The sequence below is a fragment of the Oryx dammah genome, unplaced genomic scaffold, assembly GCF_014754425.2.
Source record: "Oryx dammah isolate SB20612 unplaced genomic scaffold, SCBI_Odam_1.1 HiC_scaffold_29, whole genome shotgun sequence".
Lineage (NCBI taxonomy): Eukaryota > Metazoa > Chordata > Mammalia > Artiodactyla > Bovidae > Oryx > Oryx dammah.
Window position 1 is genome coordinate 111,570,581 of NW_024070213.1, and position 7,499 is coordinate 111,578,079.

Sequence of the window (7,499 nt, forward strand, 5' to 3'; positions counted from 1 at the left end):
ACGTGGGCAGAAGGCCCACAGACCCTGCAGCCCTTGCGGCAGTCTCCGTGTGTCCTGACTGTCTGCCACACCAGCCTTCCTTCCTGGCCATGTGCACCTGAGGGCCAGAGTTTCAGGGAAGCAAGGGGGTTCGGAGGGCTCCTCTAGGGGCTCAGACAGTAAAGAATCTGCCTGCAGTGCAGGAGACCCAGGTTCAATCCCTGGGTCAGGAAGATCGCCTGAAGAAAGGAATGGCTACCCACTCTAGTATCCTTGCCTGGAGAATCCCATGACAGAGAAGGCGGGTGGGCTACAGTCCACGGGGTTGCAGAGAGTCAGACATGAGTGAGTGAATAACACACACACACGTGTTCAGGCAGGTGGAAGATGCTTAGAACCAGCACAGATTTCCTCTCTGGGAAAGACGCAGTGGCAGGCACCCTGAGTGCAGCTGCCTGCTAACCTGATGAGCACTTTGTGTATTTTCTAGGCAGAGGAGAGGTGGGCCAAAATGGAGTGATAATGGTCATCACCAGTGTGTGGATAATTTAGGGATGACATGGCCATCAATCTGGAAATGACATCGGTACCTTATTACAATAATACTCAAGGTTTACTTGCGTAGCGTTTGAGCCATTGACACTGGTGGTGGTGGTGGTGGGCATCCTGCCCAAATTTTGGAGACTCTTAACTCTACCAAACAGGGAATGACAGATGGAAGTATATTCACTGCTGCCTTTGTGTGAAGAGAGCATGGTGCTCCTCATGAAATACAGAATGGGCTCATACAAAAAGTAAGCAGGGTCAGAATGGGTCCAATATAAGGTTTCCCTTTAAGAACTAAAAAGTGTTTATTTCTCGTTTGTATCTGACTCTTTGTGACCCCATGGACTGTAGCCCACCAGGCTCCTCTGTCTGTGAAATTCTCCAGGCAAGAATACTGGAGTGGGTAACCATTCCTTTCTCCAGGGGATCTTCCCGACCCAGGTTCCCAGGGATTGAACCTGGGTCTCCTGCATTGCAGGCAGATTCTTTACTGTCTGAGCCACCAGGGCCTAAGCCAGTGCTATTTTCATGCAGGCATTTAGGTCTGTGAAGACTTCAAGCCTGCAGACTAGAGAGTAAGTGTACCCAGTCAGATGAGTGGAGGACAGGAGCCCACAGAGAAGACCGACATCTAAAGGGCAGATGGGCAAAGAGGAGCATGTGCAGGTGATGGAACAAGGACAGCCGGAGCTTGAAGGACCAGGAGACGATGCTGTCCCAGAAGCGAGGGTGCTCCGGAAGTCCTGCTGAAGTTAAAGGGGGTGGCCACGAGCTCCCAATGAGAACGTCTTCAGGAGGGAGGGAGAAGGCAGACCGCCAAGGTGAAGGCAACATCTGTCGTGCAGGGTAGAAGGTGAGGGAGAGATCCTGCGTCATCCTGAGTGCTCTGTCCAGCACAGGGGGAAGAGGGTTGCTGGTGTTCGTTTTGCGTTCTCCTCTTTGAAATCACGTTACTCCACAGTGGGGTTTGTAGCCTCCCATCCCTCTACCTGCCCCTTTCTTTCATTCGACACTTCTGAGGGGTTTGCCTATGTGCACATTCTTTTTCAGATGTCTAATTCTGACTCAGAAAATTGCTGGTTTCAACTCTCTTGCCAGATGGCTGAGGAAAGAGCAATTGACTGCTAGTGCTAAACGCCTGTGTCAGAGCCCAAAGCAGCCGATTCCAATTAACAGAAAAAGCAGAACAGAGCTCCTAACGTGCAAGTGTAAGATGATGGGATGATGAAACTTCCTCCTGGCTGAGAAAGGAAAACACACAGCATCCTCTGTCCCCTCAGATGCTCATCCACGCCACTGGGTTGAGAGGGGGATGTATTCACAAATCAGAGGGGACTGCTCTGCACAACACCTTGGTTCCTTTCTGTTTGGCAGGATGAGGGGTGGTCCTCAAAGTTGCATGTCAGAAATCTTTGCTTTATTTGTTTGGGTGGATGGAGTACATTGTTTTCAGCGCAACTTCCTATTTTCTCAAATGAGACATTTCATAGAAGAGGTACTAATTTTTCAGTGGATGAGATAGATAAAGAGCTCTTGATTTTTCACATTTTTTAAAAGTCGGTCTTTTTGTGGGTAAGATATTTAGAGATGCCAACATAAAAATGAAATATAAAGAGCTAAGGAGACACTTTGTTACTACCCCATTTCCATCTACTCTTTCTTTTTCTGCCCTTAAGAAATAGTCATTTAAATTATTCCCTTGCTTATTCTTCCAGTGTTTCTTGTATATACAAGCATATATGAATTTATATATGTAAACATATATGTGTATATATATTTATTCCTTTTCCCCAAAAAAGATAGCATATTATATATATGTTTTGTTTTTTTGTTACCGAATAATATGTTTGGACTCATTAGAGAAAGACCCTGATGCTGGGTAAGACTGAAGGCAAAAGGAGAAGGGGGCAGTAGAGGATAAAGTTGTTGGAGAGTGTTGCTGACTCAATGGGCATGAATGTGAGCAAACTCCAGGAGACAGCAGAGGACAGAGGAGTCTGGGGTGCCACAATCCATGGGGTCTCAGAGTCAGGACTTGGTGACTAAACAACAATAATGAAATATATTTGGAGATCTTTCCACATTAATACACAGCTCTTTGTTCTGGTTTTTTTTTTTTTTTTTTTTTGCTTCCACGTCATATTCTGCTGTATGGCTGTCCCCTATTTTTGGACATTTGGATTGTTTCTAGGTTTTGTTATGACAGACAGTTCTCAATGGATGGTCTTGTACATAGATCCATGATGTGATGTGTGAGAAGACCCATAGGAGAGGTTCCCAGAAGCAGTATCGTAGTTCAAGTGCATCTGTGATTTTGATGGATGTTGGCAGATGTCCTTGCAGGCAGCCTGACCACTTTACAACTGTCTGGTACAGTGTGAGAGGGCCTGTTCCCTTCAATTTAAGTAATTGCATGTAGCCAAATTTCTGCCTTTTTTTTTTTTTTTGGTTTGTTTGTTTTTGTTGGTTTTGGTTAATCTAATGAAATGGTAGCTTAGGGTAGTTTTCATTTGCATTTCTCTCATTATTCTTTCCTCAGATAATAGAATATTCTTATTTTTCTTTGTTTTCATGATCTCTTGGAGAATTACGACACATTGATGCGGGGGAAAAAACATCTTTTCAGGGGCTCCACTTTTGGGCTATAAGGACTTGATGAGACTCCAGGCTCTCTGCCATGTTCTTGTATGTTAGTTTATTACTTCATGTCTCCTTTTAGTGGTTAGTAATCATAATAATAACCAACCTTTATTGAGTATTTCTATACTAGGCATGATCCTAGGCACTTTATGTATTAACTCATTTACTCTTCAAAACAAACCAAAAAACAACTCTATGAAGGAGGGTTGCTGTAATCTCTGTATGTGGAAACTGAGACCCAGAAAGGTTAGTAACCTACCCAAGATCACAAAGGCAGTCTGTCCTAGGGTAAACAGCAGTCCCATTTTACCTGGGATCATCACAGTTTTATCACTGACGTTCCCATATCCCTGAAATCCCTCATTGCTGGTATAGTTGATCACCCCAGTGATCAACTTTGCATATCACTATTAAACTCCTCTGAAGACCGAAGGGACTTGTGTGCTTCTGAGCAGAGGAATGGCAGAGGTGATGTTTTCACAGCAGTATGTGTAAGACTTAAATTGCAGTTTCTTAGTTTTATTCAATTAGACTGATGCCAAGGGGAGTAGGAAAAAAGAGGTTAAGGCCATTTCCTCTAATCAGATAGCAGTAGAAATGGACATAGAAGAGGGCAGTTAATGCAATTACTGTCGTGAAAAACCCTTGTGGAGATCTAGTAAATAATAATAATTGTCTTGTCACTGTGGTAAGTGAAAAATGTTCATGTGCTATCTCCATTACTCCTCCAAGTAGCCCTATGTGATGGGTAGTAATATTACACCCATTTAACAGAGAAGAGGTTAAGAAACTTCCTGAAGGAAGGTCGACTGATACTCAAGTCTGCCTGCAGAGCCCATGCTTTAAAAAGCATGATTTGTTGTTCAGTAGCTCAGTTGTGTCCGACTCTTTGCGACTCCATGGACTGCAGCATGCCAGGCTTCCCTGTCCTTCACCATCTCCCGGAGCTTGCTCAAACTCATGTCCATTGAATTGGTGATATTTTACCTAAATATAAGCACATATTTGATTTTTAACTGGGCCCTTAATGACTATCCGCAGGAAAGACACTCAGACAAGGAAAGTCTGAATCTTTGGGTTTGCTGCAAGAGATGGTGGTTTGTTTAAACAGTGCAGCTCATTGATGCAAAATGCCAACAGTAAGGAGTTCCACAGCTCTGGGGAGGATCTGAGGGAAGGAGGCCTTGTGTGAACTTGCCAACTCTGTGAAGAGCAGCCAGGGAGGTTCTGCTGTCTTTCTGCTGCTGGGAGTGGTGCTGAGTGTGTCTCCCTTCCTCTCTCTGGATTTAGGCACCTTTAGTATAAAATGAAGACAGTTGATTCTTATGTGCTTCAAAGATAATCTTTTGAAGACCCTTCCAGTTCTAAGATTCACGACTATTCATACAACCCTGATTTTTCAAGCGACCTTATCTTTGAGGAAAACAAGGCCTCACTGTAAAGTCTGTATCAAGTGCATTGTATATATCAATTGCTGTAATTCAAGAATGAAGTTGGTTAGAGGCCTCTGGTAACAGAATTTCTAAAACAGCCTCCCAGATTGGGGTTGACATATTCACACCGCTGCTCCTGCCTTTTTTTTTTTTTTCCTTTTTCCATTGCAAAATAGTTTTTATTTGTTAAATTATCAAATGAGATTATCACACAAAAATAACTTATGGCTAGGCTAAGTGCATAAGGTGCTCAAGTTTTCAGAACATCACAGGTGGGTTGCTGCAGGTTCCCTGTGCCCCCAAAGAAGGGGCACAAAACGTGCTTCCTTCCCCACGGAGCACAGGAAGCTCCCCCCTTGGATCAGGGACACGGCCTGCATGTGGGGTCATAGCTCTTCGTGGGCCTAGAGGCTCCTGACCTCTCCCCAAGTTTCTCCACCAGTGGCCTCCTTGGGATCAAAAGATCACCGGCTGGGGGCTTTGGGGCCCTGGGCCTCTTCCCAGGCCTCTGCCCAGGCCTCCTGGTTGACTAAGGCTGCCTCCTTACTTGCCCCGGCGGAGAGTTTCAGAACTTGGCCGAAGCTCCTTCGCAGCTCCAGGTGCTCCTGGGTCAACTCCCTGCGTGCCCTCCTCAGGTCCAATGCCTTCGCCTTTTCTTCTGAGCTGCCGATGCCAAGTTATCCCAGCAGACGGTGTGTGGCTGTCCATTCCCGCTGCAACTTGTCTAAGAAGAGCTGCCTGTCGCCATCTGGGTGGACGGATTGCACGGGCGGCTCGTGCCGCACGGTGCCCAGGGCCGTCGCACACGCCTTGTACTGTTCGGGAAGCGGCTGGCCACGGCCTCAAAGGGGCTCAGCACCGCGACCTGCGCGTCGGGGACATCCGCCAGCTCCCTCTTCCTCTGGCAGAGGAGAAGTCTGCGCTTCAGCTCCTGAGTCTTTTTCTGGAGTTTCTCCTTCTCTTTGCACGTTAATTGTAGGTTCTTTTCTGCCAGTTCTGCGTAGACAGGCCATTCTCCATCTTCACCGATCTGGGCTCTTTATACTTGAGGCAGAAAATGATGACGACTCAGCTTTCTTTGACTTTTTTTAAAGTTGCAGAGTCTTTAGGGCTTCCCTTGTGGCTCAGCTTGTGCCTGCCATGCGAGGGATGTGGGTTCAATCCCTGAATTGGGAAGATCCTCTGGAGAAGGAAAAAGCCACCCACTCCAGTATCTTGGCTTGGAGAATCCCATGGACTGTATGGGCCATGGGGTCACAAAGAGTCAGACATGACTGAGCGACTTTCACTTTCAGACCACACTTTTAACATTAATGGCAGAGAGATCGAGGTCGGAGGAGGCAGTGCCATGCCCTTCCAGCAAGGTAGACTGCGAGTCACCTATGTCAACTCCACTGCCCTCTTTGCTCTTCTGGACTGGGCTGGGTTTTGTTCCACCTTCAGGCATCTTCCCACAGGCCTTAGCAGTGTTTGACTCTCTGCTGTCCCAGGGACTGTAGCCTGCCAGGCTCCTCTGTCTATGGAGTTTTCCAGGCAAGAATACTGGAGTGGGCTGCCATTTCCTACTCCAGGGGATCTTCCTGACCTAGGAATTGAACCGTGACTATATACGAAATAGATAACTAATAAGAACCTACAGTACACTACAGGGAACTCTACTTAATACCCTGTAATGACCTTGCGGGAAAAGAATCTAAAAAAGAGTGGCTGTATGTATATGTACACCTGATTCACTTTGCTGCACAACGGAAACTAACACACCATTGTAAATCAACTATATTGCAATAAAAATTAATTAAAAAATAATAAAATGGTCTCCCAAAGATGCCCTGTCCCTGGTCCCTAGAACCCATGAATGTGATAAGATTGCTCTGCTTGTTATGTTACATTGCACAGTTGATCCTAAAATAAGGAGGTCATACAGGATTATCTGGTAGGCCCACTGTAATCACAGGAGCTCTTAGAAACAAAGAGCTTTCTTTGGCTGGTGGCAGATGAAGCCAAAGTAGGAGACAGGATAGTGGGAGAGATTAAAAGTGCACAGGGGCACTGGACACAGCATTGTTGGCTTTGAGGATGGAAAAATACTTGTGCCAAGGGATGTGGGCAGCCTTTAGGAGGTGAGAACAGCTCCTGGCTGACAGCTGGTAAGGGACCAGGGACTTCAGTCCTACGAGTGCAAGGAAATGAATTCAGCCAGTAGTTTGAATAAGGAAGTGAATTCTTCTCTAAAGCCACTAGACAAGCTTCCAGCCTGAACACACCTTGATTTCAGTCTCTTGAGACCCTGATCAGAGAACCAGTGAAAGTGCACTTGGATTTCTAACCTGCAGAACTGTGAGGCGATAAATGGGTGTTGCTATAAGCTGCTCAGTTTGTTAGATCAACAGATAATCAATACATGTCCCCCTCATCTTCTACCTTGAAAGTGAAGTGAAAGTGTGAGGCTCTCAGTCGTGTCCAAGTCTTTGTGACCCCATGGACTGTAACCCGCCAGGCTCCTCTGTCCATGAAATTTCCCAGGCAAGAATACTAAAGTAGGTTGCCATCCCCTTCTCCAGAGGATCTTCCTGACCCAGGAATCAAACCTGGATCTCCTGCATTGCAGGTGGATTCTTTACTGTCTGAGCCACGAGGGAAGCCCCTTAGATTAGAACCCAGCATGACCTAGATTATACCCCTGTAAATTAGAACCCAGCATGACCTGGGCTTACTTGTGGGTTATCCCACTTATGTGCTACCTTAACACCTGATCATGTCACATTGTATTGTCCTTGGCTGCTCGTTACTTGTCTCTTCCATTGGGTTATAAAGCCTTTAAGGAGAATAGTGTGTCTCATTGTTGAAACTTCTGTGCATATCTCAGGGCCTTGATATATAGGGATTTCTCAACCAACACTT

General features: G+C 45.9%; 1 pseudogene; it reads right to left on the reverse strand.

Moving 5' to 3' along the window:
* Window positions 1–5,062: 5,062 nt before the first annotated feature.
* Window positions 5,063–6,045, reverse strand: LOC120858128 (annotated as a pseudogene).
* Window positions 6,046–7,499: the final 1,454 nt, after the last annotated feature.